Here is a 13,469-nt window from a genome sequence, read left to right on the forward strand (position 1 = left end):
TCTCTCCCTGTGAAGAAGCAGCAGAGGCCACGGCTAAAACTGGGTTAATGAGATCCAGTCTCACTCTAAAAAGCCTCTCATCTCTTGTTCTTTAAGTGCTCATAGTAACAACACGGAAATCTTCAACACATGTGGCTGAAAAACAAAAGGGGGTTTGCTGTGCAAAGTGTTTCTAAAAGGTGCACCTCCATCTTGGGTTTATCTGTGAATAATCTCTGACAGAGTTCCTTAAAGATTTGACTCCCATTTCTATTCAAGGGGAACGTCTTCTGAGAGTAAAATTTATTAATTTGATTCCGTACAACTTGAGATTTCAGATACTGTGCGCTGAAAGTGTGTGTTTATCCAACAACCAGACTGCCTGCACTTGAACCGTCTCACAGTTTCTATCGTTTGCCTCAACAGTGCCAGATCTGTGGAGTAGACGGCAGACTGCGGCTTCAAATCTGGACCATTTCATGCTGGTTTCAGTTTTGGCAGAATAAATTGGCCTGTTTCACACTGCAGACATGGGGAGAGCTGACTGTACTGAAGACTGAGGGAGCGAGGGTCGTCGCTTGTCTCTGTCACCTGTCACACAGAAGTTCTTGTGTGTAATTAATCACATTAAGAAACAAACAAACTGATTTATTGAGGGTGCAGGTGGGGGCGGAGGAGGAGAGGAGGCGGGGAGTTAAAGTAGTTAAGCATTCAGAATTAGATTTGAATTATGTGGATTTTTGCTGCAGTACAAACAGAAACACGATGGCAACAAAGAGAGAATAAACGGGGTACTTCATTTGTGTCAGAGGTCTGTGTTATTTAAAGAAGATAACTTTTTACAACTTGATTTTTCTTTTCTAATGTGATCAGGTCCTTTATACAAAGAGGTAGTGATGTTATCGAGGGAGCAGTTGGTTTTGGTGTCATGGACTTTATTTATGCGTGACACAGTTTACAGTAGAGAGGCTGAATCCTCTGCACTGTGGATGCTCCTTAATCATACAGTTAGAATGTAGGGATGGAAATGTGGGCAATTAGTCCACAACAATGATTCAGATGAAATATCTTGACAACTACTGACATGAAAAACTCACATGACATAAACTTTAGCACAGACTTCCAAATTCTCCACAGGCAGGGCTGGAGTAAAACACTAGGGGAACACGGAACAAAAATGTTCAACAAACAAACTTTGTGTGTATATAGTTTAAATAAGAGCAAATTGATCTGACATTATATCAACTTTAATATTTAAGATGCTAAAAAGGATTTTAACCTTTATACAAGGCCTCAATAACAAATGCAGGAAGGATATCCTGATCATTTCACATGTTACTTTAGAGCACATTGCCTAAAGAAAATTATAGTTAATCCAATTATCACAAAGTATTTGTTGTAGTGGCCATCTTGCAGTTGTGAGGGCAGTTGTTGGTAAACCGACTACGCCCCTGCCCACATTCCCGTCAGCCTCAACTGTACTTTGTGTTTAGTGCTTATAAGCAAATGTTAGCATGCTAACATAAAAAACTAAGATGTAAATGCTCTGTATTTGTATAGTGCCTTTCTAGTCTTTGTGACCACCCAAAGCGCTTTCATACACCGGTGGAATAGCCACCAGGGGCAATTCGGGGTTCAGTATCAATCAGTAAGGACACTTCGACATGCACATTGAACTGCCATTTAACGGGCAACCCGCTCTATCTCCTGAACCACAGCTGCCCCACATGGTGATGGTAAACAGATGGTAAACCAGGGTAAATATTATACCTGCATTGTCATTGGGGGCATGTTATGATGCTGACATTAGCATTCAGTTCAAAACACCACTGTGACTAAATCTGAGCCACTAGGGAGCCTGTAGATTCTTATGCCAGGCAGCCACTAATCCCAACTTTAATTTTAATTTTATAATTGGGCAGAATTTAAGCTACATCGGTCGTTGTTTGATGTTTGTTTGAGGGGCGCTTGTGGCTGCAAAATCTGGAAATTGTGTTTTTGTTTGTCATCCTCCACTGGTATTAGACTTCACAGCGTAGGAAATGATCTGAGGCATCTTTATTTTGGGTGATGCCATTTTAATGTAATAGGTTATTTTTAACATGGGTACATTTTATAACACAGCGTTAAATAATAAAGCAGTTTTCCAAAGCAGTCAAAATTTTGAATGTATTCCAGAAAATATTAACTTTATGTAACAGTGATCACAATACGAGTGCTCTGAACTTAATCTGTAACATTATGAGGAGGAGAACTATGTCTTGAGCTTTTTGTATTCTTACACGTCGAGGTTTGTTTTAAGATGTGCTGTGAGTTCTCTGTGGATGAAAAACAAAGATTTAAAGGTCAGAAGGCTTAACCTGCATTCAGTCACAACTGAGCACCTGATTTAACTGTCTTGTTCCTTTCCCCCTTAGAGTCCAGATTTGCTTTTCTGTTCCTGGTAGTCTTTTATTCCAGCAGTCACACCCACACAGCAACACAACACAACCAACCAAACCAATCATCGTTTTTCCGTCTCTGGCTGTGTTGTTTGGAGGAGTGGCAGCCTTTTCCTGAGCCCACACTGCCCTTTTCTCTTAATTAGCGGGTGAACTGACACAAACAACCTATCAATGCAAGGACAATAAGCAGCGGTTAGATAAGAATCATTCAGGAGAGTTCAGTCAAGGTGAAAACGGGCGAACCGATAGTGGAAGGAGGAGTGTTTGGAGTACAAGAGAGGACAGTTGATGGGGGTGGGAGGTCTGGATAAGGTTTTTGGTGGCACTAACTCTGTTGGTTTGTTTTTCCTATTTTCCGGTCCATTGGGTCCTGCAGGAAGCTGTGGAGGCCTGCAGGCTTGATAGGTCATTACTGATGACGGCTCCACTGAAAGTTGTTATGTTACAGTGGCTGTGACACATGTGCTTCGTGGCTGTAAGGGCAGTATTTTAAATGTTAGTCATGGTTGGGCAGGAATTTCTTTAAACAATGGTGGTGGTAAAACACAGAGGCTTGTAAAACAACTCTGGCAGAGGAAGTAGTGAGATAATTTACTAAAGTAAAAGTAGCAATACTGTAATTTAAAAAATATATTACAATACAATTACAATTACTAGTAATAGTTCTGCATTGAATATGTTAGATAGGTAAAAGTATGCAAGTGTATTAGTATTAGGAAAATGTACATAAGTTTTAATACACAAGTATTAAAATTAAACTTACTAGCTAAATGCAGAAAAATAAGGCCCCTACAGTATATTGTTTATGCCATAGGTGGTTGAAATGGAGCTAATTTTAATAATTTTCTATACTGGTGCAAGTTTAACCTATATCAATGCATCAGAATTCATGAACTCATGACATGTTTTGCATGTAAACTCTTCGTAGGAGGTTTCAGATGCTATTAAACTATCTGACAAGCACTAAAGTTGAAGCATAGTGACGCCTTGCATCCCGGGGGATTGGCCATCTGGCAATTCTGGCAAATGCCAGAGGGGCATTTATTTTGGGGAGGTCCGGTCAGGTTGATAATAATATCACTTTCCCACACATAGGCTTTACTTGGGCGGGCAGCTCAGGTACATTAACAGCCGCCCAAGCATATCTGGCAACCCATTTAAGCATTAAGCAACACTGAGAGAGATGCTATCTATTACGTTATAAGACGCAGACACGTGGATATTTTACAAGCACGGACCAGGTAAAACAACAGTGAACACACTGGTGCAGTTGTAACTGGGTACAACGTTAGTTTCAGTTTCGATCATCCTCATTAAAAAGCCTCCTCTGTGCACATGCGGTTGAAAACGGAAACGTGGGTGGAAATGACGTGTGTTGTGTCATTTCGGCCACTTCATAAAATATAGCCTACTGGTGATGGAGAAAGTCAGATTCAAGTAGACTAGTGAGTAAACTCTAAAATAAAGGTGGAGAAGTATGTAAGTAGCATTAAAAAGGTTAAATGAGAAATAACCTGAAATATAGCCTACTCTCAGTCTGTGGGAAATGCTGAATAAGTACATTGTTTTTACAGGACAACGGTAGTTTTGTGCTATATGGCAAAAAATTCATATCCCGATGTAGGTCATTTCATATCCCAATAACAATATATCCCGATATAGAAGATTTTTTGTAAATACAATGAAATATGGCATTTCCAACTGGAACTCAGGATATTTCTCTGCATTATAAAGGTGGGGTAAGTGAAAACTTAGAAGGGAGAAATCCAACACCATAACAAATAGGTTAACGTTACCATGATAGAGTAACGTTAAACAATGACACAGCAAGTTATGTAACTAATGTTAGCTAGGTTATGGATTAGCAAATTGACGCTAACGTTACTTGCTGCTGCTAAGCTATCACGAGAGGACGAGACGGTCCCAGAGTCAGCTCAGCAGCTCCAGACAGCAACACTCGCAGCTCTCCTGCTGTTACAGCTAACATCAACAGCATGTCTTGGCGAACTATAAAGTAAGCTGTATATCCGTGGGCAAGTAATTTAAGGTTATCTGACTGACACGCACCTCACGGCTGCCACTGGTGGATAGTGTTGTGTGGCTCATCAGCCTTCGTCATATGGCACAGCCCTAGACGACGGTGCATCAGATGAGGTTTTATTACTTATGGCCTATGCCTAATAATAATAACAAGAAAAGAAGAAGACAAAATATAAAGCCAGCCTGGTCCTGAGATGGACAAACTCAAGTAGGTTACTTAAACACCTCATCAGAGAGAGTGCAACGTAATCTGATTGTCAGTAAAGTTACTTTTGTCAGTACAGAAAACCATAATCCTTTCTAGTTCTGCCATCTAACAGACTTACTTGTTTTTATTCATGTGTATTCCAATGTTGAGAGCAGTGTGTGAGAAAACATTTTCCTGCGATGTTTACATCCTATACTGCTTTCATGAACTAGGATGTAGCTGGAATCAGTACAGTCACAGACCCCTGGTCCCGTAGTACCAGTGCCGTGAGGAAGGATGCTACTGTAGGCCTAGCAGAGACAGGGAGGAGTGTGGTAGAGGTAGGAAGAAAACAGTGACACACAAATGTTCGGTTTGTAATTAACTCTCTCTGCAGTAGAGAAAGACAGGAACTGCAGACAAACAGACAGAGAGCACACAGACTCTACAACATACTCAGATGGACAGCCATTTTTTAATTTTTAACTTTAGCCCTAGTTGTAAATTTGTTAAACGTGTGCTTTTTAAAAACTATGGAGCATTGTGTCCCTGTCACATACATTAAAAGTTACAGATCTGTTACATGTGGTTGGCCTACTGCTTATATTATTTCACCACCAGTACACAAATGTAGCCTAATTAGTGAATGTGTGTTCGTGAGTGGGGATGCGTGGTAATGTGGGCTGGTGTGGCTACAGTGCCAGGGCAGAATTTTTGTTAATCCAGCAATTGCTCCCACTTCATGCAGTGCTTGTCCAGGTGTATGGAGGTGAGAAAGTAAGCAGGACTCTAGCTCTTATTTTTTTATTCTCCATGCAACAACTTCTGTCAGTTTTTGTGTCTGGCGCAACACCATGAATGCTTTCAGCAGAGACTGTCAGAAAGTGTGTGCGGTGATTGTATCTCACCCCTCTCTATGACAGCTTCAACCCGGCTTTCAGTGTTATAAACACTTTTGCCTTTCAGACACATGAACTAGCTTGTCTCAAGCATACGCCAACCTTCACAAAGTTGTCCGTCTCTCCTGTGCTAACACTCATCCTCCAGTCCAAGCATGAAAATTTGTAGACAGCCAGCTTAGAGATTAGATCAAAGCATTGGCTGCTGTTCTGGTGGATCTTTCTTTCAGCAGCAATTTGACATCTCCACCCTCCCTGTGGACTCATAATCAGAGCCAGAAAGGCCAAATCTGGCGAGGACAGAATGCTAGTCAGGCTTTGACGGAGGTGAGTTATTCCAATTGGTGTCTAATGCTGCTTCATTACCTTTGAGCCAACCAAGTAATTAAGGTTTCAAATTGGATTCTGATTGGCAAACCTTGATGGGCTGTGTTTCAGCAGAGGCACTGAAGGATGAAGGGGATGAAGACTAGTGACGGGAATGTCTGCAGATAGAGCCTCGCATGATTGGCAGTGACACGGACAGTGTGGCTGACAGGTCTCTGGGCTGAGAGAGAAGGTCATTAGTGCACTGCAGTGGTTCGGATTTGTTATCTGCCCTGAGGTGTGTGTGTGTGTGTGTGTGTGTGTGTGTGTGTGTGTGTGTGTGTGAGTCAGACAGCGACAAAGGCAAGAGAAAGAGTAAGGGAGACAGAGAGAGAGGTCACCACTTAAATGAAAAGAACACACAGGAAGGGATACTTTCCACTCGGACAAACACGTCATGTATCATTGAATGTGCCGTCTCCTCCTCGCCCAAACCTATCCAACTCTTCTCGGTCTCATCCAGCACTCCAGATTTCTTCTAGACCTTTCTGTGAAGACGATGGCAACCTATTGATTTCACCTGGCTGTGAAAACAGCTCCACATCCGATCTCAGGAAGTGAATTACATGCAGGGAGATATACAGCTGAGATAGCGGGATACATCTTATTTGCTTAATTTCCTTTAAGCTGAGATAAGCGGAGTGAGCTGGAAACCATTTTGAGATACAACATCCATATGTATCTTTGTCAGAATCTGCACAGCACTCGCAGCGTTGTAAAAAAGATACTGTGTGCTCACTGTAGACTCACTACTGGTAAATTTCATTGCCCCGACTCTCTGGGTTTTATGGGCAGAAATCTATCTCAAGAGCTTTGTGCTTCATCGCGGCCTCTTACTTATAAAATCAATTGAACTATATGTGCTCCGAGCATTGCTGTGCATTGGTCATCTGTCATCTGTCATTGTCGTGATGTTTCCCACTGGAATTACTCCTTGAATAAAAGAGTTAGGCAATTTAGCACCCTGTCTGGCTTTAAAGTCCAGTTTGTTCTGCTGTCTTGTGTGATTCCCCTTTTCACTGAAGGCAATGGACAAGCAGGGGTTGCTTTTCTCCAAAAGAATTCATGTTCAGACATTGAAAAAACCTACAGTAATTGTGCTGAGATTTATCTTTGAAAAAAAAAGATTACAATCAAAAAAATAGCAGTACATCAACAAAGTAGTTGGGCAAGATACTGAACCCTGAATTGCCCCTGGTGGCTATTCCACCAGTGTATGAATGTGAGTGAATGGTGAATGCTGTGATGTAGTGTAAAAGCGCTTTGAGTGGTCACAAAGACTAGAAAGGCGCTATACAAAAACAGAGCATTTCCATATAAATCATTATTTTCACATCAGTTAATGCATGCATGGCCTTCTGGTATATCTTTGAAGATTTTCGGTGCTTATTAAGGATGTAATACAAATGCAATACATAACTGGAAGGGCCCTCGGAGAGCACAGACCTTCACCAAGGTCTTCTATGCAACAAGTCCTTCAAGCTAAATGACAAAATAAGTTGTTTATCAATGCCTCCCAAAATTACACATATGAGGGTTTCCTGTTGCAGTCCAGGGACAGGCCTTAACTAGGTTACGCAAGTCACGTAATGTAAGTCACATGACGTTTAACACGTGGTTAACATGAAACGGTCGCAGTTTGTTTAGGTTTAGGCAACAAAACTACTTGGTTAGGGCCACTAGAGGTCGCTACCATAATAAACGTAAGTACGGGTTGTAATAACGTGCTGAACAAAAAACATAATTTTGCCATAGACTTGTTACAGTTGAATCATATCGCAAAGTTAACAGAAGTGAAAATATTTTTTGTGCCTTGTGATTTGGATCCGCTCCAAAAAGTTATGGATTCTGCCTTGGCCCATCCTTCACCCTTCCACCAAGTTTCATGGAAATCAGGCCAGTGGATTTTCTTGTCGGCACTGAAAACATAACTTCCTAATAACTAATTTCAACATTCAAGCTAAGTGATAAAATATTAAAGCTACACTAATCAATATTTATATATTAACAAATGATCAAATGACAATGTGCAATGTGAAAGCTGTCACTTGTTTCCTCAGCTCTACTGACGTTTTTAGCATCTAGTGGCTCTTTGTTCTGCTTTTTGGATCATTCTCATCAACACTGTTCGAGCAGCAGGCTGCTGTTATTTTAATAAACCCATTGTACAGTACTAGCTGGTTAACATAGTGGCACATTTAGCAGCTGAAGAGACAGATATTTTCCTCCGCAGCTGGTAGAGAGAAAAACCAGAGCTAAAAGAGAGAGAATGTAGGACATACATTCATCAGGTGAACAGAAACACGACTCCAAATAATACTAATGGTTCTGCATGTCCGCTGGATGAAACATCTGTTTGCTGACATGTTCGCCATATCAACTTAACATAACACATCATTTAATGCAAGTTTAACCAAATAAAATAAGATTTTAACAGTCAAAACATATTTCTATTTACATGTGTTCTCTATTTGTTCATCACTAACACAATGTTTAGATAGAAAAGGCCTGTGACTTGCAGCAGCCGTGACAGATTGATGGTAGAAATGGGTAAGATTCCCATGTTTTCAACTTGCAAGTGTTCAAGTCATCAGACAACTGTAATGGCCAAAAATAATGTGCAGTGACAATGGAACTTACTTCCTCTCTATGAACAACAATGGAGCAGTAATGAGAAAAAGCTTCATCGGATTTTGGCTACACAGACTCGTTGGTAGGATCAGTTCATCTTGGCATGCGCACAGATGTTGGGAGGTGATTAAATAGATGAGGAATGATACAGTGCCTAGACCTTTCAGTACTTGTTTAAGCAAAACATACCAAAACGGAGATGCAGTATCAGTATACTTTATGCTCTATTCTCTAGTTTGTGCACCATGTCACCGATGTAAGCAGCTGTGAAGTGTGTCATTATTGAATTTTGTTGGTAAATAATTAATGTTTTCTACACTTAATGTGTGTGTGTGGACCACATTAAAGCATATTAAAGTGATGGCTGTCGCTGCAGCCTGCAGAAGAAGATCTCTGGCAGAGGTGAAGTGACCTGCTGTTTAATGGTCACCAGAGACGCTCTCTGCCACTCATCATCACTGTCTACTGCCATCTGTGTCATGTTAATGATTCAGGAGGAAGACGTGCAGCATCCTGTGAATTACCACAGGGAGATCTACGGGATATACATTAAAACAAAATAGCAGAGCTGAGCCTTAAGTGCATTAATGATTGGACGTCTCATCGACTTTCAACCTAAAGAAAATCATCTAGACAGAAAAAGGGTTAACAGACTCGTGCATCTGTCTGTTACATTGACCTGGCACGTTGTATAATTTATTAATGGTCTGTACATGCTGCTCTTCACACTGTAGTCACCTCTGTCAACATTATGTGGAAGAGTACATGCTAGAAAATTAAGCGCCTGGGGAAATTATGTGGAAAAACTTCAGCCTCCCAGAGATTAAGAATCTGCTGATACAAGGTGAAGGGGCTATTGTACGGTTTATTTACTTTCTTTGAGGCAAAAAAAGATCTTTGGAGTCAAAGATGCTCCTTACTGAAATAACGGGGCTAAAACTGATGTAGAAGCTGGATGAACTTTCAGTTTGGAGAGGACGGGGGGGTGACCCACATTTCTGCAGAAATACAGCTCACACCATATAATGTTCTCTCGACCTCATTCATCCCACTTTGACTCTATCGCAGAAAGGTTTTGTAACCGCATTTACGCAGAGTGAAATGTGTGTGTGATACATTCAAAGCTTCTGCACCGGTTTGATTATTGCTGCCCTGCTATTGAGATCCTACTGAAGTTCAGAAGTGAACAAGAGGGAGAAATATGAGCTGAGCAGAACGCGTTGAAAGAGAAAGTGATGTCAGGGGGAAAATGCACAGTTGTATGTATGAGAACTACAGCAAAATTCATCAGTTCGTCCTTTAGGTATACCTGCTTAACCTTTAGAGGGGAGGTGAGAGGCTGACAGGACAGGTCGCCAGACAATCACAGGGCCGACATGGGGTATAAGCCTCATTTATACTGCATGGTAAAGCTCGGCTCAACTTGCTTTGTTACCAGGTACTTTTCTCAATTTCATTTTCCAGTGCAGATAGTACCCACTTAATGTAGGAGAGATTCTTAAGTCATTATCATAGCGATGAAACTGCTGTGACATCTTTACCTCAACACAAACACAGGGACAGGCAGACATCAAAGGGATGGTGACCAAAATCTGGGTAGAGCAAATGACATCAGTTCTGAGTCAGTTGACTGACTTCATGACTCTTTTCTGTTTGTGCTACTGTTACACCACGTTTTTAGTGTAGTAATGGCAATAAGATCCTCAAAAATAGGGAGCATTTTGAAATCAAAGTATTCCCGTCATATCGAACACATACCGGACGTATCCTCTTAAAGCCCACCGGGTCGCCTGCTCGAGCTAGTTGTGTGCTGCTTAGAGCGTGCATACAAATAGTCAAGGTGAACATGCTACACATCATTACATTGGTTAAATTCTCCACAATTCAGTCATTCAGTTCATTTTATAGAAGCCATGAGCATCAAAGTATAATTCATTCAGATGTAATAATGTTTGGTAAACAAGATATATGAAGAAAAACTGGTGACTCCCTCAATTTTGTGTCACTTCCTCAAATATTTATATTTCTTTAGTACGTAAGGGTCCACCAATCAAAAGAATCGAAACGTTTTTCAGTCTCAATCTCTTAATTGTTTATTTTGAGTAATTAGTTAGTACATCGTTAAATGAAGAAGCGTTCAAATTTTTTTTTTCTGAGCACTTCTCGTTCAGAAAACTGATTTGCTGATGAAGATCATGTGATGTCATAAAAAGCTCAGCATATAATATATAGATTATCTACTAAATGGACCTATTTTTTTATGAGTTTAATAATCTTTGTGTGGGATTTTGCATCAATTTGCCACACTGTGGTAAATATAAATAAATAAATATTGAAAAGTATTGTTTATGATATCATCTATATTGCCCAGCCTTCAGTCTATCTTAAATGACTTTGTTGTGCTGAATCTAGTTTATGATGGATGTTTCCCCCCCATCATCTCCTATGTATGGAGAAAATGTTTCTCCTATTTTCTTAACACCAGAATAACATTTGGGAATGAAGAATGAAACAGAGAGAGGTATGAATGTGGGTGGGTACTGTAACTTAATTTTCAAGTAACCAAATCATATTTGCAAAGATTTTGAGTTTTTGAGCGCAGATTTCCAGTTAGCAGCATATTCCATCTTTAAAACGATCATTGCTTTTACTTGCATCATATTGTATTATATTATGATTGCAAGGCAACAGAAACAGTAAACACCTGGAGAGGACAGATGTTTGTTTTTTAAATCACAGGAGTACTGATGAGCAAAACAATTTGGCTGGAGGGGGAAACTTTCTAATGTTATGTTGAGATGCTGAAGTAAACTGTAATAATGTAAAAGCCTTAAAATGATCATAGAGGTGTTAATTACCGCTGTGAATGAGAGTAAAGTGTATATATATATATATATTATAAACAAATAGATCTAAGCTCGAATCCCTTTGGTTAGTACTGGATATATAAATCTTTAAAAATGTGTATAAATGTAGTTTTTTTAAAGGCTCAGTAACTTCCTTAAGCAGCTGGGCACTGCATTTTTTAGTAAAAGTAACTCAAACAGGAGTAAATAATGCATTTGTGGGGGATTATTTTCTGCTATCAGACTCAGTGCTCTAGAGAGTATTTGCAGCAGCAGGTCTGTATGTGGGACTGACAATGGAGAGAAATAAGATAAGTCAGGCTATTACACAGACAATGAATTGTTGGTTTTGATCTTTACTGGGGATTTGTTGACTTGCTGTTATGAGAAATATATAAAATATCACCAGACATATGCTTTAAAGCCTCACCTTACTGAGCTGCTGATTCTAACAGGGCTGTTGTTTGCAGAGTGCTTCATCCAAAGTCAAACAACCTGCTGTATAAAACACAAATTCGGACCCTGTCAGAGTGTAATCAAATAAAATGAGTCATCATCTTACACTGTTTTCCCCACAAAAATATGTACAGTTGAACGGTTTCCTTCTAGTAGAAATGTCCAGTATTGAACTACAAACAGTCTAGGACTGAGATTTTATTTTATTTATTTAACCTTTATTTAACATATTACATTGACACACATATGACAATACAATACGTTAAACCTTCTTCCAAGACAGCTATACATACACTTAAAGAATCCAGCCTATGGGAAACATCTACTGTCCAGAGTGTTGAACTCCCTAAGTGCTTCTATAACTGGAGAATCATTTGTAAGGAGTTCCTTGTTGAGTGTGCACAATATGAAAAAACAGTATTTCCTAAGTTTTAAAAGCAGTATTTCCTAAGTTTTAAAAGCAGTATTTCCTAAGTTTTAAAAGCAGTATTTCCTAAGTTTTAAAAGCAGTAGCCTGCTAGACCATGTTTGGTAACTACTGACCGCAAAGTTAAGGAGGCTACAAGTAACTGGGTAATATGCAGAGGATTGTCTTTTAGATAAAACACACAAATGTAACTGCCTATGTGTAGCTAGAGAAGGCCATTCAACCATTTTGTATTAACCACAATGATGAGTGGACGATCTGGTACGTGTGATAAAGCGCAATGCTGCATGTTAGGCAGAATATAGTTTTCCTAGTAGAGATGATGCCCCATGCGTGTACAACAGATCCCCATAGTCAATCACAGATAAAAAGTTGGCTTAAACAAGTTTCTTTTTAGCTTCAGAGGGGAAACAGGACTTGTGAAAATAAAAAGCTTGTTTGGCCTGAGTTTCTTTATAAACATATCTACAGTATTTGTACATGTTTGTGAAAGCTAACTTATCGTCCATCCAAATACCAAGATACTTATAGCGTGACAAGGCCAAGATTATCTAAAATCTGAGAGTGAGCTCTGTGATGAGATAGAGGTAATGAAGGACTGAAGCTGTTCGGAAGGCATCATGAGACCTTGGTTTATAACTTCAAAGTCATTTTTGTGTTCCTCTGTCCACCCGCTGAATGTTCAGTAATGACTGTATATTATGTTTATTCCATGTTCATTTCTCATCCATGTCTACTTTGCTTTTCTGCCAACTGGAGGCCAGCTGCTCCCGGCACACCTGTGGTCTTTAATTGGCAGATTGATTCTGCTGTCTGTAAGCCCGGCCACCTGCAGGAAACACCAGACTTATTGGTGGTAAAATGTCACAGAGTTACAAAACACCAAGCAGACCACAATGTGGCCTTGTGGCCAGATGTCCCCGGTAGAACACAGACTCAGTGACAAATTATCCATTATATGTTTGAACCACATGAATTGTGAATGGTGGAAAAGATAAAGACCTTCCCCACACTGTACTGAGAAGGCAATGAGTCACAGTGCTTTCCTTGGAGCTACGTTATTAGTGCCGAGCTGAGAAGTAAGTGCATTTCCTCTACTCATGTTCACCCAGGACAGAGAGAGCGGCAGCAGGAATGTGTGCTGTGTGTACTCAGGGAGGGCTGCGTCAGGACACCACGCCTACTGCAGCACAC

The 13,469-nt window shown here is 40.2% G+C and overlaps 1 protein-coding gene across 5 annotated transcripts in view; it reads left to right on the forward strand.

Annotated features, from left to right (window-relative positions):
* The window catches only part of sytl5 (synaptotagmin-like 5), a 54,554-nt gene that overhangs the window by 13,748 nt on the left and 27,337 nt on the right, over nucleotides 1-13,469 (forward strand). The window contains exon 1 of one of the 5 annotated variants that reach the window (XM_046053503.1): nucleotides 13,188-13,354. The exons of the other annotated variants lie outside the window; for them this stretch is intronic. The gene's annotated coding sequence lies outside the window, so the exon portion shown is untranslated. Of the gene's footprint in view, nucleotides 1-13,187; nucleotides 13,355-13,469 lie in introns of those variants that run through there. 5 annotated transcript variants of the gene reach the window in all.

The sequence above is a fragment of the Micropterus dolomieu genome, linkage group LG07 (assembly GCF_021292245.1).
Source record: "Micropterus dolomieu isolate WLL.071019.BEF.003 ecotype Adirondacks linkage group LG07, ASM2129224v1, whole genome shotgun sequence".
In the NCBI taxonomy this organism is placed as follows: domain Eukaryota; kingdom Metazoa; phylum Chordata; class Actinopteri; order Centrarchiformes; family Centrarchidae; genus Micropterus; species Micropterus dolomieu.